Below are 24,972 nucleotides of genomic sequence, written 5' to 3'. Positions count from 1 at the left end.
CTTAGGATTTAAAAAGATTAAAACAAGACTTTTTGTGAATAAATTAATATTTCTACCTAAGCAACCTCTTCCTTTTCTCAAACTATACTAATGACAAAACTTCTGAAGAGGTAACTGCTGTTTGTCACAAGCCTTCCACGGATAAGCTCCCATGAAAACGATGGTTCTCCATTATTACTATTTTTCATAATATTCCAGCATTATTACTGTCAAAAAAATGCTAGCATACACATTAAATGCTTGCTAGCCACTTACATTCAGCTGACAAGCCACGTGGCTTATTTCTCTGGCAGAACTCACACCAAGGGAAGTACTCCATGGTCAGCACCTTGGTAGATAAGTTTCTAACTTCTCCCGCTGGCTTCTGCCTGCAGCATCTTATTCACACCTACTAGATTCCTTTCTTTTTTAAATACAAAAAATTAGAAACAAAAGTTCTTCAAGAATTGCATCTTGTGCTCTATTTCAGATAACACATTTAACAAATTCAATTCTCTGCCCTGTGGCATGTGATGGATGGCAGAGCAGCCACCTCCATTTATTTGTCTGCTGCTTTCCCTGCTGGCCAGCTTTTGCAGTGCCATGTCCTTTGCTGTCCCAAGCAAGTCTTTGCACCACACCCCCAAGAAGTTTCCTACCAAATCCCAGACCAAGTTCTGTCATCCACAGCTGCCAGAGACACCTCCTTACATGAACTTGCCTAGGAACTGCTTTTCTGTTGCAAAAAAAGCTGGATGCATGTTCAAGACAAAAGCAACTAAAAAAACCCTCCAGGTTACCATGGTAAATGAAGATCAGAAAAAACAGGGCAGGGCAATCAGTATCTGAGGTTCAAAACCAATATCCACTCAATTTTAAACTTACAGGGGCAGAGTGTTGCTCTACAGTTGTATGAAGTTAAGCAACTGGTACTGAAAAGCTTGCAAATAATTTCATCAGTTACTGTGCCTTTAAGAAAACAAACCAAAAAAAAGCAGTAATCTTTGATGAATTGAATTGCTATATACCAGCGGCAAATGTCAGTAAAAGCAGAATATGGCAAAACCAGCTTAAATATAAAAAAAACTAGCCAAAACCACATACAGACAGCCCTACACTTTTTCTTCCTTTAAGATGTAGATATGTTTCTTTCTTGTTTTGTTGTTGTTTTGGAGAAGCTAAAGATTAGGGGGAAGCAGCAGAAGAAATGATGTTTAAATGTAAAGACAGCATTTGAAAAAGAACAAAGCCTTAAGTTTCCACAGTGCTGTGAGAATTACATTGCCAATTTTTCTCCTCCTACCCTCTATTATTCTGTGTGATATAATCACATAGTACATACAGTCGTTAATCAAAAGCTTCTCAAAGCTTTTCACAAACATCTAGTTAGGCCTTACAAAAGAAATAATAGTTTTCCATCTTTCCAAACAATGACGACTCACAGACAGGGACCTGATCTAAGACAACACCGTGTCTCAACCAGAACCTGTGTATCTATTTCTCACTGATGTGCTGCCCAGCACTCACCTGAGTGTTCTTTCTGGTCTCACTCAGACAGCTCTAAAAATATTTACTATATACATTCAAGCATACACTTTAGAACTATTTACCAGATCAATCTAACTGCAAAGAAACTGTTCTTCAAATAAGCTGCAGGGTTTCCTTTGTATTAGCACCGAAGTGTATTACACAAAGCATTCTAATTACATCTGAACAACAGTGCTGCTAAAAACCAGTCTGGCTAAAACAACTCTTGAGCCCAGCAATGCACATTAAGATTTGTCAGAACTGAGCATGCCACAAAGGACATTAGCTTCATTTGAAAAGAAAGTTAATATTTCAGTCCCTTCCTCTCCTTGGAAGCACACCACAATAAAAACATGCCTCTACAAACAAAACCAAGCTCTAATTCAGCAATATTCTGAAGAATATTTGGGACCTTTAAGAGGTTCCTTCCAACCCAAACCATTCGATGAACCATTCTAATACTAATCAATTATCACTACATAAAATGAGTAATTGGGAACATCAAACCCATCCCCTGTGTATGAAAACAATAGAAGACAGAGGCTGTATTTTGAAAAGAAGGCACTTTGTCTTCCTTAGACATGCTGTTGTCACCTCTGCATACAGTAAAAGCAACCTTGGTTGTCATACTGTGCCCACAGAGCAGGCATTTGATGGAGAATCTACTCAAGGTAAAAAAAGAGGAAAAATATAACTAAGCCTCAACTGTGCAAATCCAGTTCCCAGTCAAACCTGTTTTGTACACAGTCAGTTTAGCTGGAGATACTAATAACCCAAACTACTTGCTTACAGCCAAGGACGACATGAGTAAAACCTAACTTAGTGAGGCCAAAATCAGCAGGCAGGTTAGGTGAACAGCCAAGCCAGCCTATCTAAAATAGGCAGCACTTGCACAATCCCTGCAACTGAAACTGGGAAGGTGGGGAGGAGAAAAATACTTGGTGGTGGGATAAGCACGGGGCCATTTTCAAAGACACCTTTGGTCTGTTCTCAATATGGTGTTTTTCCTCTGAGAATTTCAGAAGCCATACTGCAATGGCATGCACCAACAGGTGTAGACATATCTCTCACCAGCACAAAAGTATAAGATGAACCATTGTACGGTAATGTTAATGAAAGTATCCTACACGTTAAACAACTTCACATCATCCCTCCCACATTCATGACATTTTCTCAAGACAAGCAGAAAGTAGTCTCTAATAAAGCTTTGTATAGACAAACTCTCCTTTTCACGGTTCTATAATGTTATATACTTTAAAAAGAACCACATGCCTAAAAGTAATTTACTAGATATTAAACTTAAAATTAAATGGCAACACCCTTTTTCTTTATGGTGACCTGACAAAGGTGAACAAATAAATAAAACTTCAAAAAACACATAATAGAATTTACAGCATTCATTACACTATAATCCAAGCTATTATTAAATAGCTAGCATTGCAGCTGAAGACGCAATATACCAACTGAGAGTTTAGAAATATTTTTTATAATAAATCAAAATCCAGTTAAAACATGCTAAGACATGAGAAAGCCAAGGAAACAAGAAATATTTATGAACATGAGCATCTCAGAACAAGCCTAGAGTATCCAAACCTTATTTCACTCCTTACTGCTCCCTACTCGAGGTAGTCCTCACAATACCTGTAGAAAATAAATTCAGTTATGAATGAGCTACTATGCAAAGGCAAACCTCTCAGCTCCAGTTCCAAAACAGGCAGTAGCTTTGACAGAAAATTGTCCACCGTGAATGCTTTGGTGAGAGAAGGGGGGGGGGGGGGGGGGGGGGGGGGAGCAAGCAGCAGTTAATGCCCTTCCACACCAAGAGAGGCCAGGTAACCCTGTCTGTCCCACAACATCCAAAAGCCACTTTAGTCTTTTTAGTTCCATGACAAACTAAAGCCCTAGGCCCTCCTAAACTGACAGACAAAACTGTGAATTCCTAATGCAACAATGCATTCAACACTAGTGACTGAGCACATGTCATTGCCATTATTTTAAATAGGGTAAGAATACATCATGTTCAATAACCCAATTATGAGCATCTGCACCATCTTCACAGTAGCCCTCATGTCTACACTCTTGAAAATTATTTTTAGCATATTCATTTAGAAATCATTCCTATCTTTTCTATTTCACAGCCTGATAACATGCAATTCTTTATCAACTACAAGATTTGGTTATCTAAGGGGCTGGACAAACAAACTGCAGTAATTTACTGTAGAAAAAGTAATTTTGTGGGTTTAAAATGAACATGAACATTAAGGGAGACTAAATCAAGTTCCACTTCATAATTACTCATTTTATGAACATGTGTTGACATTTTTCAGCATATGGCCATTTTTTCTAAAACAGAATCTCAAGTTAAATTTCACGTAAGTGACTTAAACTGTTTCCCAGCACTCATGCTTTTACTCTTATCTCCACCAGACACAAGACTGCAAGATTTCCTGATAACCACCCACTTGGAAGCAAGAGATAGAGAAACCAACACAAATCCAGAGACATTCTGCCATTCTTACTTCCCAAATGAGCATACCCGATGCCTCTACTGAAGAGCTCAATCATCATTATTTTTTGAAAGGAGAAGGATGCACATCCAGTATCATCACAAAACTGTTGCACATCCTTATTCCAGTCACACAGGGCCCCTACAAGACCCTCCTTCCCTTAGCAAGACCGACATGTTGTGACTTTTTGTCTGCTTTACACCTTCCTTTCCACAGCTGATATGCGCCCATCCTAAACACCACTGTGCCCCCGTCTAACACACTTCTCATTTCAGAAATATTTGTTAACTTCACATTTACTTCTAGTCTCTCATTTCAAACCATCTGTAATAAGGAACAGTCCAATAACTCACTATCATCAAATCTTTTTATCGTAAGATAAAGAGCATGAGAATATTAAATGCAATAGCATTCACAAAATTGACAAGAAAGTAGGGCAATCCCCAAATGTAAACAAATACAGGACATCCTTTCCGTAAGGAAGCCAAGGAACAAACACATTACACAATGCATTTTATAAAAAGCAACATTCAGTGTTTAGTGAAGGTGCAATACAATAATCTTTTATGGAGGTATAGCAAGCAAAACAAAATACTGAATAGGACTATAAAGAAAATCATTAATTAAATATACAAAAAATGCTGTGTGCCTTTTGAAAGCAATTCTGATTTTGATAAAATCCTTTTACACAACTTTTACTTCAATACATTCCCTCAAAAATACACCCTAATAAGCACAAAATAATGGACATATTTCGTGCTGATATGCTGCGCTTATCACTAGTTTAAAATTAAAATACTTTTTATTTTTTTTTACTTTAATTGCGCAGGCCCTATCAGCCAATACACTGTTTTCTTGTCTTACAATTTTTTTAAAAATCAAACCTACACCAACCTATCGCAGTCCTCTGCTTTCTGGAAATAATGATCAGATACAGAAAGGAAGCTGATGCAAGAAAACTGCAGAAAATAATTCAGATTGTTTTATAAAGCAGAAAAAGGAAGGAAGGAAAACAGCTATTCAGAATTTGGAAGCTTTTCTAAAACAATTCCAGAACACAGTTAAATTAATTAGGCTTAATTTTTGTATAGCTACATTTTATTACATTAAGAAGATACATAAAAGCAAATTTTTATGACACCATAAGCAGTAAAATACTGAATTTTCACAACTTCATTAAGACCATCCACCACTGCACTGGTTCTTGGAAGATGCTGTGTCTCAGCCACACAATCTCAATCCTCCCTTGTGTCTACCCTACCATGTGGTAAGCAGCAAGTTGGATCACTGTGCTGCTCTGGCTGAGAGGCACACAAAAAAAAAGGTCAAAAAAAGTCTGTGCAGATCTATGAGCTCATGTGATACAGTCTGTATGCCGATCCATTTGTACTTTTGCAAGAGAAGCAAGTAGAATGTTTCAGTAGAAAAAAATTACGTAGCAGCACTGCAATTTTAAGTTGCCTCCTTCATAAGGCCTCACTTAATGGTGAGGCATGAGTTGCTGTGTTACCTTTGGCTGAAACCAACAACTACACAGACATTCTCCAACAGCAAGCTCTGTGGGAGTTGTCTTTTGAACACTATGCACACTTAGAAGTCTGGAATCAGTCGACTCTGTAACCTACCACAAAGATCAAATCTCATTTTCAATAAAGGTTTTAAACCCATTTTAGCACTCTTCACCAAATTTTAGCTAAATTCTTTTTTTGCTGCTCATGGTTTCAGAACAATGCACTTCCACTAGGGAAATCAGAATCTGTGTTAGAAAACTCTGTAGCAGGAAATAGGATATTTAATGAAAACATATTCTCAGACATTTCAAATCCCATCGCATTCATTAAATAACTTACATGATTTGCCCCTCACCTCATCTTTTGTGCTCACAAACCAAGTGCCTCATACAACCACCACACAACTTTGGGTCAAGAACACAATGCCTTTAGTGCTATTCCCTCTTGAGGCAGCAAACTAAACATTAAATTGCAAAGTATCTAACAACTCTAAAAATCTACTTAAACACAGTAACCAAATAATTAACTTTCATGATTTCCTGCTTACTCAGAGCACTACTGAAATGCTTAATCTTATTTTTTTTATAAAACAAATTTCAAAATGTTTTGGAAAAGGTTAAAGTATCTAAACATAAAAACCAGCAGTTGTTTGATGTTTCTTACTTTTTCAGCATTTCTATACTGAAAGACTAACTTATTTAACTTTTTTTTAAATAACAGACTCAGTATTCTCGTTTCTTCCTTCCACTATTTGTGGCTTAATCCTGGCATCAAAAAATTTCATCCAAAGGATGGCATTCATGCCGCCAACCCACATATACTTTTTGGCAGACTGCAAAGAAGTTGGTGCTCCTCACAAAGCAGCTCTGTGCTACGTGGTGACTGATGCCAGTAAAATACTACCCCAAAGTGAAGCCTAGTATATAAACTGCATGTGAGCATCAGAATTCACATTCTGAAAATTCATTTATATTGATAAGTAACAAAGTCTTCAAATTCCTTCTAACTAAAAAGAAAAAAAATTACAGAGTTTGTGTCACTCTACATTTCACTTTTAACTGAAAAAAAACCACTAAAGTATGGAGAAAATATAAAAACCACTCATGGAGAGCATGAGCAAAAATAAAGATTCCAATGCAAGATATTTCCTTCTCACATGCCTTTAAGTAATTATTGCTTTCAAAGCTCTTTGTCTGTCCTTTGACACTGGAAACAGATGAGGAATTGTATCTTGAGCAGAAAGAAAGATTGGTTCATAAAAAGAATAAAAAACAGCACCAGGGATCTGTGCATTATTTTTTTTCCCTTATAAATGCATAGTAAATGATAAAATTTTTTTCAGCTCAGCTTATCTTTTCTAGTCTAACATACTTCTAATACGACCATTAATAGCAGGGTATAGAAATATTAAATGAAAGACAGTAAGAGATGTACCATCTTCTACTCCCCAATTCCTCAAGAGCTGGTTCCCTGAAATCCAGTACTTCCATGCAGCTGGCAAGCTTAACTCAGCTCAAGCTATTAGATGGACATTGTTACCAGATTTCTATAAGCAGATACTGTTTTCAGGAACTAATGGACTTGGTTGATGAAATAGAATCATTAACCAGACATGAGAGTAAATAACCTTTGTAGGTACAGTATGCAGCAACTCTTTTCTACAGTTTGAAGACCATGAGCACTCTGAAATACGCATATACAGATATATAAAATACATTGTTATATATGCTTATAATAATGTAGAAGCTGGCCTTGGTGAATAACATTAAGCACATGAACCAAGTTCTCAGATCATTTCGCATTGCTTCTTGTTCCTATCATTTTTCTAGATAACTGCCAGGGGCATGGGGAACCAAAAAAAACCCCACATTCTCTTTCTTAATTGAACTTTGCTGTTTTAAATTCACACCTGCTTTTTATGCACCTATAAGCTAACTGAATCTCGATCAAACTATTTGGCTCCAAAAGATCTACCCCTTCCCTACACTGCAAAGCAAAAAAATTACCATGCAAGATACAGAACTGTGTTCCCCACAAAGAGAAGGCTGGCATTTATAAAGTAGGGCAATAAATAAAAGCTCAAAGCATACACTCATGGTCATCACAGTTGTATGACACATTAAAACAGTGTTTTGGTCATTATCCACATAGAACTGTAATCAGCTTGAAACTTCCTTGCGTAAACACCTATATATTTGCATGCAATTATCCTGTGGCAACAAGTGGACTTAAAAGGTTGTAACACACTTGTGAGATCAGCTTCTAGCTTATTGATTGTATTTTTTAAGTGGTAGTGAAAAAACATTTTCAGCAACAAGCAACAATAAAATAGCTTACATTTGGCAAAATAAGTTAAGACGTTAATCGGAGCAAGTATAAAATTGAAAATAAATATGTAAAAATACATTTTGTTGATAGCAGCACTCTTCAGCACTACAGCAACAATCTACCTGCACTGGTCGTGGCAACAAAGTTTTGCTTTTCAATCCATCTGATAATGAAACCTTTCCAGAAACCTGAGCCTACAATGCTGCTTTTCTTAACAAGTCAGGAGGCCTTAGTACAGTATACAAATGAAACCTTGAAATAGCAAACAGACCTATTCCTGATTATCAGTGGAGGAGTCATCTTCAGAGCTTAGCAGGCTTCAATTTTTATGATTTTTACATGTTTATATTTTTTCTTAAGTACATTAATATGTTCTAGGAAGAAACACTATTTTCTCTTTTACCAGCTTCCCAACTTCAGAATCTTACAAACCATCCCTAAAACCTAAAATGTAGTTTTAGAACATAAAAATTGTTGTACTACATCTTTCAACCTCACTAGCCAACTGCAACTTGCCAAGGGACGTTCAGAAATAGAACCGTTCACTGAATAAGTACACTGTCCTGCATAATGTCCACAGAGATTCAGCTCCTATGCTAATTCCATAGTGTCAATTGCCACGATCACATACGTAGTAAGGCTTGATCTCATCCACAATTTAACCTCACATATATTGTATTTGTTTTCCTGAATGTACCAGGGATGCCTCAGATCACCAGAATTCATTTTAAAATATTTTTATCACCAAATCCATTAATTGCCTTCATCTACAAAAAGCTTGCTGAAATTTCTTTACTGCCACACAAAACTCCAAATGCTAAGGGAAATCTTCTTTAATACAGTTTCAAAATTAGAATTTTGGTTTTTTATTATTATAGCCCATTACACACAGTAACATGGCATACTAAGATAATACTGCTCCTGTTTTTAAAATTCAGATTATAGAGGTGTAATAGAAATGTAATTACTTACATTAAGCTAATTACAACAAAGAGAAATGCATTTACGTTGTTCTTTTTATCAGTGAAAAAACACTGTATGACTATGGTTTTAACTATTTTTAATGCAGGTTTGTCATATCACTCTCTCTACTTCCTGCCCCAATATTTAACAAAAAAATAAATAGCTGAAAGTAGTACTGCTCTATAACAAGGAAGAAGGTTGGAGCTGTTTTGCATACGGAAATGCAGTAAATATTCAGCAATGATAGTAGGCTTTACTCAAAATCCAGGAATAGAACAAAACTTCCTATGTTTTGTATTCTCCCCGATTACTCAAAGCCTCTCTGAAATAATTGCAGCCAAGTAATTTGGAGGGACCACTTTACCTCCCAGTAACTTCCTGACTGAAATAGGTAGTTCACAGATTATTTTCAGTTCCTTACAATCAGCTTGCAGTTTATGGTCAGCCTGCAGTTTATGTGTCACCTCCCTCAGGACTAACAGTTAAGCATCAGCAGAGCAAGTCAGTGGCAATAACTGTCTTAGAAGCACCTTACAAGCATTAATTTCAAAACAAAAGGTAGATACAGCAGAGCTAGTATTTAATTATGAAAATTTACCTGTGGAAGTTTCTTGGTGGGGTATTTTTTCCCCCACTCCTGTAATACTAAAATATTCAAGTATTGTAGGTAGATTTATCATTTATCTGCAGACTACCTCATCTATGAAAGTTGAGGGAGATTCTTAGAACTACTGTTGAACTACAGGAGAGTCCCAGGACCTCCCTGGATATGAAGTATCAAAAGTAGTAAAGGACAAGCAGTAAAACAAAGCAGGTAAACTGAAGGCGTTCAAGTGCATGGAAGAACATATCCAGTTAAGACAGTTTCCTGTCTTCTTCAAGGCTTCAGACAGAACCACATTTGGTCAATTCACAGCAGTTCTATGAGCTGGGACATTTTTATGGAAACTGCCGTTTTGTGTTCTAGCACTTAAGCTGCCTGCCATCAAAAGAAAGTTTGAATGACCCCTTAAAGCAGGAAAGCAATTAAAAAAATTAAAAAAAATGTATGCTTGCTATCTGCCACAATGACTTGGGATATAAGAATTCATTTCAAGGTAACAGGACTGGTAAAAGACATACCATGAGAACCTACAGAACAACAGAAGAAGCTTTATTATATTCCAAATATCCCCTTATTCTATTACTGAGCAGTAATTATGTTTGGGAGCACATCTTGAGAGACCACCACATCCATTTTCCCCATCAGACACTATTTTTTAACTACAAAAGCACCTAGAGATAAAAGACTAGATGCTTTGGTAGAAAGCAATGTAGCCACTGACTACAAAAAATAAAATTAAAAATCATTCTTTGGGTACAACTAAAAGCAGTAAATGTCCTTGTTACTCCTATGATTTCATGCACAAAGGCAGGTCAGAAAAGAGCATTTTCCTCTGTGTGGATACCAACATGAAACTTTGGAGTATTTGTTTGGTTTATCTTGTAGTCATGTAGGAGTTTTTTTCTGCAATACAAAAGAAGAGATCTGTCTCAGAAATAAGTATCACAGAACATCATACTGTACTTGCAATTAATTTTCAACAGCAAAATTAACTTAGACAAACATTATCATCCATGCAACACTAATTACATTAGGATTATTATGTGATTTTTCAGAATATCATTCTAGAATTAGCATATACCACTTGAAACAGTATCAGAAACAACTTCATTCACATGCTACTCCACAGGTATTTGGCATTCTGGAACCCTAGGGCCCAGCCAACAGAGGCTTCTTTTTTCATATGCTACCTAGAAGTCTCAGGAAAATATTTCTAAAGGCAAACAGACTAGAATTATTCTGAGAATCTTCCCCTTGCTATCTGAAATGCAACATGATGCCTCTTAGATATCCTCAAAATCTAGTGCAAATGATTATTTTACATTACCATACTGGCTTTCAAAACATGCATACTTAGTCACCTGTCTCCACAGTACAGCTCTGACCATCAGCCAACTACTGGGATACTGGCAGGTCTAAAATACACCTGTGTATTTGCAGCACATTGATTTACCCAGCCAGCGAGAGGGTGAGGAGGAAGGTGCCACCCTGGGAGACTGCACCACCACCTAAGCACAGGGAACATGCATAAAGAGCTGCCTCAGCTGTATCACAGTACTACATACACTGTTAAACTTAATTGCAGATGCACATTTTATTCAATAGTGTTCAAACAAAAGAACCTGTAAATCAAAGCTAAAATTTACAGTACTTGGTCCTTTCATTAAATCAGCTTCTTATTACACAGCAGCCATGAGGAACTGTTTACAATATATACAATACACCTTCATGAATGCAGCAAACAAGTCAGGGTGCGGTTGCCTCGCAATTGGCAGGGAACATGTGGTTTTCAAATATTTCCAGTTCTGCTGTGCAGTAGCTTGGGTTTAAGGCAGCATAATGCAGCAGGTTAAAACACATTCAGAGTTATCTCATGCCATCACCACAACTACAAGGTGCGCCTTTTGGCTCTGCTAGAGATACTCTTTATTATTCATCTTAGTTTGCTTGCCTGTTCAAAGAAAAACATCATTTATTTACAATAAGGTATACAGTAAAGCACTCCTATTTCCATAAAAAGAAGTTCAACCATTTAGGATCTGCTAAAGGAGACAATGAGCATACAAAAAACTATTAGATGTAATATCTCCAAAAAGTTCAAGAATATATATGGAAGTTTAGAATAGCAAGATCTCTCATTGAAGGGTCTTAAAGAAACCCCATTCTCATAGGATGAAAGTGTGACAAATTACCTGGAAATTGTAACAGATCAATAAATATCAAGTGGGAGATATGCAGAAGCAAAGAGCTGTTTTAAATGGCAACCAGGGGAGGGAGATGATGTACTGATAATCTTTCTCAATGATTTACACTCTGACCTGTGCTCATAAACAAGGAGTAAACTAACAGATTCAAACTTTTTAGCTTTGCAGAGTTTGCAGAAGTTTCTGTTATTCTGAATTAGTGATAAATATCCTTATTTGAAAGTCACTGGCTAGCTACAGAAGGTATGCACAGTGACAGGCCGACTGTGAAATAAAATGTTAGATGAAATCCACTAACAATAAATGCAATATAAAGAGAAAAAATAACCTTAAGTCAATCTACTTATTAACAGGCTTCACATTTTTTATTAACCCTTCAGAAAAAGGCTTGAAGTCACTATGGGTAACTCACTGAAAATACCAGCTTTACACCATCAAAAGGTAAGCAAAAATAATTGGGATATTTTAGAAAGGAAAACAAAGAAATCACCACCACATACAATCTACCACAGTTGTTCTTGTCTACTTTTTGTCACTCACACTGTTCAAGCAGATAGAGGGACTAGAGAAAAAGTAACAAACAATCAAAAGATGCAGCACAGTTTCCATACAAACGAAAACTATGGACCATTATGGCTTTAGAAGGAATAAAAAGGCACAGCTAATATCACGAACAAAAGCAGGAAATAGTTACCCTTAGTATACAAGGATTGGTGAAATCGCAGTAAGATAACAAGAGTTTAACAAGAAATTTAAAAGCAATTTTCTTCTCCACAAAATATAATTGTGACTACAGGAAAAGATCAAGGTCAGAATTATAGTTTGATTCAAGAAGTGAATCCACTGAAGATCAGGCACTTTTTAATCTAACACCCCAAATCTGTTATCTCCAGCGCTGGCAGTCTTGAAGCTAGTAAAACACTGTAAACATATCTGCTTGTAATATACTGTTTCTTACATTTTTCCCCTCAGGTTAACATAAAAAAAAAAAAGGGGGGGGGGGGGAGCTGCTCTTAGGTACACTTTTAGCAGTACTTATGGCTTAGATTTAACAGTTCCCAAAACCGATACATAGAAAACAGTTTTAATTAATAAGCATCTCAGTCACTCTCAGATTATCAAAGGAAGTAGTGTTCTCTCATTTTTCAGTACATATGATATTGAGCATTTCCTGAATGCTACCAGAACTTTCACTTATTAAATCAAAGTTTTCTAGCCACAATTTGGGGCCAGGGAGGGGGTGGAATGTCACAAGGGTCACAAATGAGTCACCTGAAAACTACAGACTACCAAAGTTGAACAACATGCTTCATTAAGGAGCCCCTATAAACCTGAAACAAACTCCATGCATTCCTGTATCATTAGAAGATTCATATTAGGTTGAATTATGCTGTAACAAAAGAAAAAGAGGTTTTTAAAATAAATGTCAGGATACCAACAAGAACTTAGATTCTTCTTCATTTTTTTGCACCAAATTTTCAACTGCTCAAGGCTTGCATTCAATCCTTATAAACATCTCTTATTTGTAAAGCACATAATTTAAGATTATGCAATTGCATTATGGCTGCCCCAAAATACTATGTGCTGAAAGCACCAAAGTGTTTACAGACAAATCTTGCCAAACAATCATTCCATCAAAACCACAACTCAACCACTACTTGAGCTAAACTTGTTTGAACTAGACTGAAATACAGATGTGAAGTATCATGTTCATACTAAATTGCAAAATAAATGCCAGGAAAATAAAAACAACACACCTGTTGGAATGCATTCACAGAAGCAGTCTGTCATGCAGAGAGCTGGCAGTGATACCCATGTCATTGTAATACAGATTTGAAACAGGAGAGGAGAAAAAAGCAGAACAGTAAGTTTCATTATAGGAACACACAAAATATTCATAATTACCTCAGATCACTGATATTTTTTAGGTGAGTTGTTCTCCCCATCCGCACGCACACACACACACACCCAAATTGCACTCAAACGAAAGGAGAGACACAGTCCCAGCAGAAAGGGGAAAATAAGAGAACCAAGGAATCTGTCACCTATAGATTTCAAGTACAGCTTAAAACATAACTGGATTATTCTCATTCAACAGCTGCACATTGTATAAAGAAAGAGACTTTGTCTCATCCTAGTTTCTAGTGTCCAGAATGACCCACAGCAGCCTCAATTAACTTCCTCATTGCAGAAGGATATAAAAACAAAAGCATTACAGAAAAATTGTGGCTGTGAATTCTCTCATGAGTATGGTGTAGCTGCTATCTCAAAGTTGCATTTGTTACAACCTACATTATTTTTGTTTTACAAATAAAAGCAACACCAGCTCTCAGATAAGCTATTTCCTTTTCCAGTTTGATTTGTTGCTCTTTAAAAATATATTTACTAGCTTTGCTGGTCTCCAGAGAAGGCAACATAAAAAGACCCAGAAACATCTGAAGTTACCACACTATGTTTAGGATGTGGTTTGATGAGCAAATCTTTTGCTGCAGCTTCTTGCCTCTCTACTTGCCTTCTCAATTGTGCAACCATGTACGAGGTGGAGGAGGATAGAGACAGCAAAATGACTCAATGACTCATGCAGCACTGACGTACTTGGGAGAGAGGCCCAGAAGCAAAGGCTAGCCGTAAAAGAGGCCAGCCATAATGTAGTTTCAGGTATAGATCTGACACATAAGGCACCTTAGTTCCTCATTAAGTAAATTATGTTAAGTTGCAAGTGCCTTTCCTAGGCTGTCAAACAAACAGGTTTGGGAGATACATCTCTCAATATCAAAACCACAAAGAACAGTAAGTGAAATCCTGGCCTCCAAAACCTGCACTTAAGCCCATTTCAGTCTTAGGTGCTTACACGAGCTTAGAGCTTTCAGATTTAAATAAAAAAAACTATTTTTTTTTTTAAATTATGTATTCTGTCTTAACCATATGTTTTTTCTTTGGGCATATAAGATTGGCTAACTAACATTCAGAAAAAGAGAGCCATTTAGCAAGCAACAGATTAACATGGGATACCTCTGTATAGTTTAGCTTAGGTAGCAATTACCTAAGAATTTCGGAAAATTCACAAAACACCCTCCAATCAAAAATAGCCCAAACTGCAATTAAATTATAAATTTTGTATTAACACTTACTAATATAACCGCAATTATAGACCATTTTAGGGAAGAAGAGCTGAACTCATTCACTGAAGAGCCCTTCTAAGTACTTCTCAAAAAAAAAGCACTAAGGAAAAAAGTTATTAACATTTTTAATAATATTCTAATCTGAAAGAAGCAAGGAGGACATAAACTGTTGTTAATTTATCTGTAACACCACAGCATGTGTTAAAATTATGTTTACCCTTCCCTCAGCTGTCCCTGTTTTAGGAAACATGAAAAACTCCACCTGCATACAAGCAAATTAACTCTTCCCTGCTCCATCATGTGAAATACAAACTCTTCATGTTTAAAAAGAAAAATCCAGCTAAGTCCATGTCAGCATTTCACTGCAGCAATTACATTTCCTTTGGCAGAAATAAAAGAGCTTCAAAGTGTAAATAAGTCAATTTTGCTACACGATGATCCTTCCCTCCATCAAGACCCTTCTAAGTTCCCACAACATATTTTTTCTAAAAGTCATTCTATAGCTGAGTCCATTAACAACATAAAGCCTGCAAGAACAAAAGTTCAGAAACTATTACAATTAATTGCCTATAGCTATGAAGCTAAAGTCAACAGAAACAACACAGAAAAGTCCAGATATAGTTTAGCTATACACTGTGGAATAGATCTTCAAAACAAACCGGAGGTTTCTTTCTCAGCCCACTTCTGTTCAAGCTTCTTCACAATGTGAGCTTTCTACTGCATGCCAAAAAGTTTTCAGGCAAAACTTTAATTTAATCTGACAAGAAAAGAAAAGCTTTCCAAATTCATTTGGAAATGCGTTTTGAGGATATTTCAAACCCAAAGCGACTCCCTGAAGTTATTCATCATGAGCTCCATATACTAAAACCAGTTAAAAAAGTGCTCTGCTTCCCCCAGGTTTAATAGCCCACATGGCATTTCACTTTATTCCTACATTTCAAAATAAACAGACACCAAAAAATACACCTCCTTTCCCTCAACAAGCTTAGTGTTCTGCCACCGTTTATCTGTACTATGAAAAGCACTTCATGTCTGCCACTTTCAAGGTTTAAGTATTCAGAACAATGGTATTTTATCTTATGCTGAAACAGAGAAAGACTAAATTTGACTGCTGTCTTTACCCTCCATAATTTCCTTCACTTTTCCATTTACACAGCAGGAAGCGGCACATTCTGTATTGCAGTAGCCAAATACTCACAAAACCAAGTTTTATGCAAGACATGTGAATTCTTACCCTGCTCATCAATTCCTTTAGATAGTTGTAGGTTCACAAAAATCTTCAGACTTTCATTCCTGTCAGAGTTAATATCTGGTCAAGTCCAAAGAATGGTTTTCACCTAAAATACATCAAAAGTTGGAGATCTGATTTTATGGCCACAGCATCACGAGTCACACACATACACAAAAAAATATCCCTTTTTCCTCCAAAGTAAGTATTCTAAACTTGTTCTCTTTTGTAAAAACTGTATCAAGAAAATTTTGTTACAACTGTAAGAAATTCACATGAAACAAACAATTCACAGAGCAAACTGATAAACTAAGACTACATGGCAAGTTCAATTATGGATGCACCATATGCGTCAATATTCCCTTAGATATACAGAAGGAATCAATTTGTTCAACACACAAAAAGCCCTTTTGGCGAGACAGTCCTTCAGCTGAACCATTGGTTTGAAGGTTTGCTGAAAACACCACACGTTGGCATCCCACAGTAGTAACAGTAACTTAAAACGAGCACAGGAGTAACAGAGTTTTCAACCACCTAGTTCTGCTGAAGGAACGGATAACCTGAAGCAGCAGAAGAACTCACCAGATCTATACATTTATTAGCAGAAACAACCAGTGGTTTTGTGCTTGGTGGTTTGGGTTTTTTCCTAGTTAACCTTCCTCTGATAAAGTGACCTTTACCAAAGTCTCTGCTGTGGTACACCAGTAGACTTAGACATACAAAGCTACTTCAAGTTTTGTAACTCTATGTCCCTCTCACTTTACACATGACCAGAACTGTGAATCATTAAATTCTAAATATGAAATGTTTATGTCCCAGCAAATATATCCAACCAAGAAGCTTCTTACATACAACTTAACTGAAAGTCACTATCACAATAAAAGTACAAAAATTGCAGGCATTAATAAAGTTTGTCATTATCCTCAATTTAAAAACATGGAAATGTGATTATAGCTGGAGCACGCGTTCTATTGGGTTTTACTTTTCCTTTTTGCAGGCTGGAGTTGAGGCTTACCTTTCAGGAGATGCAGTGACGGTACAGTCACACTATAAAGCAGTATGCAAAATCAGTACTTTTTTTCTTGTAAAAGACTCTCAGCCAGAAGACAACCTGGTATAGGTCTATAGTTCATCTGCAGCACACCCCTCCTTGCCCATTAATTTCTCTTCTTCCCGCAGTCATTAGCCAACGGTGCAGTTAATTACCGTTTGATCTACTTGATTCATGAGGATGCAATTACACAAAGCAGAATTTAGCTTTTAAGAACAGTCTCCATTTTAACTACTAAAACACATGAAAACAAAGAGTAATCAAGCTAGTACTCTGTATCATGAATTCTCCCACCAGTGAAAATGGAAAGAATTGTCAAGAAAGGATAAAACTCATTAATTGAAGCAATTCTTACACAACTTTTCAAACCCATCAGCTTAAAAAAAGAAACAAAGTATCAGCAATGCTGACTACCTGCCCACAGAACCTTAAGTTGCCTTTGCAAAAAAATACTAATGCCCCACTAGTGCCTTCCACTCTTCAGTGCTAAACCAATTCCCCTATACGCTCAAGCAATTTTAGATCAGTCTGATGAAGTCACAAGAACACAAATTTATGATCAAGTATGAGAAACTTTCAGCACAGGCCACCCTTACAGTTTCATGAATGACATACAGAGAAGGCATTCAGTTCAATTCAAGCTGATGCGTTACTGTTTGCAAAAGGCACATCACAGCCTGGGAGCGCCTGTTCTCCAGGCACTCCCTAGTAAGAGCAGAGCGCTGGACATGCGGTCAGGAGCAAGACATGTTGAACCTTCTAAAAGTACACGGGTACATGAGCAGCAGCACTACCACTCTGGATGACTCCAAGATAGGGGAAGGCATTTTACCAGGAATTTCTCTTTCCCCCCCCCCATCAGCTTTTTGGGAAGGAAGGTGGTGTTACGAGTTTTTTGAGGCTTTTTTTTTTTTTGGTGAGGGTGTGGAAACCAAAAACTAAAACATTTAAAGATACTTACACTTGCTAGATTATTTCTTCAAATTCACCACTTGGGAAGCTAGGGACTAAAGACAGACAGGACTGCATTCGCCTCGGCTGCAGTTGCTTTAAAGGAGGCTTAGTTTCCATAATTAAACCTGCATTTGGTATATACTGAAATGCAGATACAGCCAGTGAGATCTTCAAATTCAACCTTCTTAGCAAAAATGAGCCAACTTAATAATTCAGATATTCCAGTCAAAACCTATCCTAAATGTTTATTTGGTGTAGACCACTGTCATGGAAGAAAACAGTGACAGAAAGCAGTTTTAAAATAATTCCCACACATATGCAAACCTCTCTCTCCAACTAAAGATTGGCTTAGGCTACAAGTCAGAAGTATTTCTAGCCATTGTAATATTTTGCCACTAAGAATATCCAGTTTTTAACAGGAAATTTGTTTAACACGACACTTAAGTGGCAAAGAAAGAAAAATTAATCCACATTTACCATACTACAATTTTCTACAGCTTATCCATCCTACAAGCAATGCCACATACAGAAAGTTCACACATAAAGGAAACTGAAGTCAGAAGTAACAACAGTTTTATTTCCCTTCCTCTTATTTTCATTTCCCAATCCCTCAGTCCACAAAACACAAATACTATTTGTATTTCAAGATATCTAGGACACCAGACAGACCTTCATCCAAGAACAGTAACATCTCCACAGCATCCCATATAAAAGCCACCCTTATTTCATATAAATTAAGGCAGAGACTCCCCACTCTAAATGCAGCCTTGCACTGTCCTGAAACGTTCATAAATCACACATAGCAACCTACTTTTTGGTTTATACAAGTTTATGGAGTTTTAGCAGACCCACATTACCATAAATATTACTTCAACAGTAAGGTTAGGAATCTCAGCAACAAAAATTAAATCTATTAGAAGAAGCACAAAGCATCACAATTAGCTATACTAATATCTTAGCTGATAAGCCCTTTTACTTCCACTTTTATTTTAGAAGCTCCTGAACAGTGAAATTTCTGTAAGCTATGCATTTAATAGTTTCAAACTTGAAAAAGTTTGGAACCATAAACACTGTGGATGCTCTTTTCCTTCATGTGACACAAGCAGAGCTGGGGGAGGAGGGCAGTCAATGTTCACCTGAAGCAGATACAAAAGTGAACTAATGAAAAACAAGAAAAAAAAGTAGACATGCACTATGACAGTTTACAGATGTGGCCTGGACAAGGTTTTGACTTCAGTTTTAACACAGACCACTCATGGACAGTGCACACTTTTATGTTTTAAAAGAACAAACCATAGTTTAGAAAGCCCATGCCTGTGACTACAGAAAGCAAGTTGCAAGTAGATCACAAAAACAAGTTTGTCCTGTACAGGTGATAAAAAATAAACTTTCCTCATGGGAATAAAATAAACTAAGTGGTATAAAACTGGAGTTAGTTGAAAATCTGTGTGACAACCCACGTAATTTCATGGCAGATTAAAAGATTCATTTAAATAATCCAAGAAGCATGAAGCCATTCCAATAGGCACTGTTTTACATTTTTATTTCATCTGTGTCCAGTGACTAAATTAACAGGAAAAAAGTAACACTGGCAAGATAGTAAGAGTGTCTCATTTGGACATAATTACACCTGATAAATCTTATTCCATAAGGTGAAAGGCATGACAGCTGTGACAAGCACAGGCTACAAGTTGCTTTGTCCTTATGTCCTGAAACACTACCTGGTGTCTTATAATGAAGCTAGTTTATACTAGCTGTACTAGTTCACACTAAACAAACCTGCTGATAGCCCATGGCACAAGCTGCAGTTGCAAAAAAAATCATGTTGTGCATGTCCCAACAAGTTTTAGCTAAAGTTATAGTCTTTGGCAAAAAGCAAAGTCATATGACTGAAAATGTTACCACAGGAAAGGTCTGAACCCAAGACCAGGGTCTAAATTCTGAATGACCTGGCCTCTGCACCAAGACAGCCTCTATTGCTGCTAGTTCCTGTTCTGCCAGCACCATGTAGCCTGCCATATGTCACAGCAATAAGGTAAAGATACCAGTAGCAAGGACAAAGTGTCTTTTTCCACTGGTTCGTGTGGAAGACTGGTCCACACTGGACAAAAATATATTCACTGTCTCCTCTCTGTTCACCACCACCACTTTGTTTGCCTACTTACTGTTTCTGAGAATGCCCACTTTCACATTTCTCCCCTCCCATAAGCATTTATTCTGGCATGACTTTTATTGATTTTAACCATGACACATTAAAATACAGTGCAAAGTGCATCCCTGCATGCAGACCAAACAAACAGCAGTTCACAAATTGAAAGCTGACACTAAGAATGAAGCAGGCGGAAAACGCCTTTTTCCACTCAGTCACACAACCATAACTGTTTGTTTGATGGCTGGCTTAAAAAAAAACATAATACAAACCAATATTAATACTCCACACAAAGCAAAATCTTAGATTAAAAAAAACTTAAAAGAGCAGATATATGTATTGATTAAATCTGCAGCTGTGTGAAACAAGTTTGGCTATGAATTAGAAAGTCTACTTCAAGCTGCATAATATAAATAACCCTTTCTGGAAGCAGTGATATGGTAAAAGAAGTATTCAGTCACAGGTTCCTTATGCGCCTAGGAATAAAAATAGGTATTTCTGAAAATGCACCATCTCAAGCTGTAGGTAAGATTAAGTTAACAATATTTGCCTTGCAGTGCTTGTCAGTGTTCTGTCTAAATCTAGTAAACAACTTTTACTCGGCACTAGTGAAATCTCAGCTGAATAAGCATGCGCAGTTTTAGACTGCTTAGCATAAGAAAGATGGCCTTGAAGCAAGTTCAGCAGAAAGACCACCACATATATGAGGAACAAGGCCAGGATGAGACACCTGGGTTTGTTACACCAGAGAATGCTTGGGAGATCATCTTGCTTTCTACACCTACCTAAAGGGAGGTTACAGCAAAGACTAAGCGAAACTCATCATCATTATACACCTCCAATTTTATACTGGTGATGCTTTCAGTGCAGTAGTTGGGACCAGATGACCTCCGGCAGTCCCTTTCTGCCTAAATCAGTCTACAACTCCAGGACTACCCATCAAAGTTTTCATCCTAATTTTTGATGCTGCTTCCTGGTTACACGAGTTTTTTAATTACTTCCCACACAAAAGAGAGGGGTATTTACAAAATACTAGCTTTGTGTGGAATGAGTGAGGTTTACAAACCACCTGTGCAGCATCATATTTGATACAAAACAACTATCACCTAAAAATAAGCAGAAAAATTTGCTGTAAATCCCAGCTGTGCTTTAGCTACCTTTTGAAGTGTGGTAAATAAAAGAATCAAGTCACACAAAATACCAGTTTGCCTGAAGAAGCACAGTTCAGACTATGGTATCAAACTTATCTGGAGCTACAGATATGAAGCAGTAAACTGACTTCTGTGCATTTTCCCCTCATTTTTGTACAAAAGAGAGATACCGTATTTCCAGAAAAAAGAGAAGACTGGACCTCTAGCAGACTGACTCACATGCATGCATCAAAACTAACTCTTTAAATGCAAGTGTTTCAGACCTAAAGCATATATGTGTGTCAACCTTCCACAGAAAGACTGGACATTTCTGTGCATACCTGTAGAAGGACTGCATCATCTGCTTGTACAGGCCAGCAAAACACCAATGATATGCATGATGTTCTTTAAAAGCTTTTCAGAAAGCTTAACATATTAGATAAGAGTTGTATCAGACGAAGATCAAAAAGTGGATTTGTTATTCTATTCCACATCTAAATGGAGAGATTCAATAAGCAGCTCTAGTTTGCAGTTGCCATGTAACTCACAAATAGAAAGGGAATAAAAATCAAACAATGAAACACAGTTTCTGAATAGTAGATTCTGAGAATCTTTTCCCTTGACTCCTGACAGGTACTGTGCTGAAACAGTGTTCAGAAATACTTAAAACTGCTACGTGTTAAAAATCAGAAACATCCTGTAAACATTAAAAAAAAAAAATTACTTTAAGGGCAACTGAACACTGAAACAGGTCACACAGTGTCCAAGTAAGACTTAGGTACATGATTAAATTTTATCAAGTGTGCCTGAATAGGATACCAAATCTGTATCAGTGGCAGGGAAGTGCATAATATCTAATCCAGTATAAAATCATAGTGGTCTAAATAAATAATGCTTAATGCAAATAAGTCATGCTGCTACCCGATATGTATTTTATTTTTGCTTTAATCAAAGCAAACAGAATGATTTATGACACTGATACTTTACATATGACCACTACACTTTTGACCCAGTATCCAGAGTCCTGCTTGTAGCACTGCTGAACCAGTGTTCTAACTTTGTAACCTTGAGATAAGTTTGGATGGATGTTATTACATACTCTTGCCACCAACTAAGATAGCTTTCTGTGCTATTCTTCCCTCCTCTTTTTACCAAGAGGAAAGTTAAAAGCATGCATGAGGCAGCTCTATAGCCTAACGGTCCAGTGCTGGCTGACGCTGAATGGCTGAAAAAGGTTCAAACTTTGACAGGCTACTATCACCTAAACTGCAAAACTGTGTTATCATGGCAGCCAAAAAAAGTTATCCTACAAGATTCATGAATCATTATGGTCCAGTATTAGGCCTTGCAAATAGTCAAGGCAGAAATCAGTATTCTCCTCAACTCTTGAAGGGAAGATGGATCAAAGATCTTCACTCTCAGGAGCGATGGGAAAGAAGGTGAGAATTTACTGAGCTGAGATTGCACATCATATGGCTGTTGCTGAGATAAAGAGGCAGGAAGAAGAATCTGGCCCAGTTACCGCTTCACACAGTGCCACTGTCACAAGCAACCAAAGTCAATATGCAGCTTATTCAAAGACTTCCCCCCTCAGATGGATATAAACACTTTTTCCTCTCTAAAAAGGGACAATCTCACATTGCAATCAACCACAAGTTTAAAAATAAATCATTACAAATCCTGCTTCACCTGCAGCCTTATTGTCTGACATTCAAAAGCATTACAAGTACAGAAGATACAACCTTTTTGCTAAGTCAGAACATCCTCTTTGGATGGTCTACCCTACCACCTGTCCAGTGAGACCCAGAACAATTAGTCTCTGCATCACTTGACTATGTATCAAATGAACCTGCTTGACTTCTCAAACAGAACAGGAAGAATTTGAACAAGGAAAATGCTTTAGTTTTAACTAATCAGACAAGCAAAAGCAAGAACAAATCGATCTTTCACACCCATCACACCTCCTTTCAACAAAGCCTTACAACATACTTGCCAGTAAGCACCAGGCAGATGAGAGAAGGCCAGGAGCGTCTGGTGACAAGTGAATTGGTAAGACAGTGAAAGGGCAGGATGCCGTTTGTGTTTTTGCTCCTCTGATGGATCCCAGATGTCCACAGAAGTTTGCATGCAGAATGAGTCTGGCCTTAAAACATTCATACAACTCAGTAGTGCATGGGCAAGATTCTTCTTGAGAAGAGCTCCTGGTAACCAGTATTCCATTTTTCAACAATAACAATGTTATACTTTGAAGGGACGGAAGAAAAAAGAAAAAGATGTTTCCCTGATAAAAAGTGATTTGCTCTATCAAAAAAACCTACAAAAGCAGCTCACACAACGGTAGTGTTGAACAATTCTGGAGAGAGGGAGGAAAAAAGAAAACGAAAGCTCACAGGACACTTAACAGCAGAAACCATTAAGCAACCTGAATACAGGTATCTCTACAGGATCCCATTACATTTTGTCTTCTGCATTTTTGGAAGGAAAACTACACAGAACAGGTAATTACATGGACTAACAAAGCCTGGTTGATACATTCAAATCTCTCTCTCATATCTGACCAGATTTGATATATAAGAATACATACACTCCAGATTAAGTTTCTCCCATGCAATTGCATTAATCACACAGTTTCTCTGGTGACTAATAATATCCTTGTGCATGCTGCAGCTCTTAACACCACTGGGACTTAATCTCACCCCCACCCAGTAGTCCACTTTTACAAAGTTTGATGGACTCTAGGTGTGCTTACAGGGCTCGAACAAAAGCCATCAAATTCAAAATATACAGAAGGATGGGGAAAAGGAACAAGCATTAGAGAGAACACACACGTAGACACATACAGAGCCTTACCACACAAGTTGGTTTCCATAGGAAACCAAAAAACTTTTGAGAGCAACCTTGCCTCAGACCTGTTATCAGAAATCTAGGATACAGCAACTGCAGTCTCAGAAGTGACAGCCATGCCACACAGATACTCAAGCTAGCTCTGAGCTAAAGAACACTATCCACACATTTGCTAGAACTAGGCAAAAAACAAAATGGAAAATCTCCAAGGGTGACAATGTGAGGCACATTGGCTGCTGACACCGTGCCCTGTGAGAATCAGAGACGTTCTCTGAAGCAGAGCCAGGCAGTACTTACATTAACTTTTGAACACAATTCATCCTGAACAAGAGAACTCACACTAGATTATTAACCCAGATTTAAAGGAATACTTTAAAATATATTTTAATGGTCTTAGATTTTACAGTTCCTACATATTTCATTTTACTCGTTTTGTGTGTAGTCTGTTTTATTCTTTCTGCAATTTTATAGACCATGTCGTTCTCCATTGCTACAGGTCAACATGCATAAGAGGTCACTAAGATAGGGATGTCTAGCAGGCAATTAAAATCCAAAGCAATTTATTCCAGTATTTCTTTAATTTGTAGCATGCCAGCTATTATGCCGCCACCATTGATCAGCTGACCTTTGAGGTAAAACCACTGGACTAACACAAGAACCAGAAACACAAAGCCACATTAGCACAATGCTGTTGCCAAGCTCAGTAAGCCCCACTGAACAGGGAGGCTAGTTAGCTCATATGCAATGCTACATGCTACCACAATTAAATGCTATCTGCATGCAAGCTACAAACTCAGCAGCGCTGCATTGTGCCATGTAGGCACTGTCAGCTAAAGCTATAATAAGGCCAGGGCACAGGTTTGAGCACTAA

The 24,972-nt window shown here is 37.3% G+C and overlaps 1 protein-coding gene across 14 annotated transcripts in view; it reads right to left on the bottom strand.

Annotated features, from left to right (window-relative positions):
• SIPA1L1 (signal induced proliferation associated 1 like 1) overlaps positions 1–24,972 on the bottom strand; it is a 228,589-nt gene that overhangs the window by 184,744 nt on the left and 18,873 nt on the right. For 10 of the 14 annotated variants that reach the window (XM_080397584.1, XM_080397592.1, XM_080397600.1 and 7 more), the window contains one exon: positions 15,980–16,082. The exons of 3 other annotated variants lie outside the window; for them this stretch is intronic. The gene's annotated coding sequence lies outside the window, so the exon portion shown is untranslated. Of the gene's footprint in view, positions 1–13,380; positions 13,423–15,979; positions 16,083–24,972 lie in introns of all 14 variants that reach the window. One more of the 14 variants, XM_080397593.1, reaches the window with a different exon arrangement.

This window comes from Falco punctatus (genome assembly GCF_963210335.1).
Source record: "Falco punctatus genome assembly, chromosome: 7".
NCBI lineage: Eukaryota > Metazoa > Chordata > Aves > Falconiformes > Falconidae > Falco > Falco punctatus.
The sequence above is the reverse complement of the archived record's forward strand: the minus strand, read 5'-3'. Positions and strand labels throughout refer to the sequence as shown.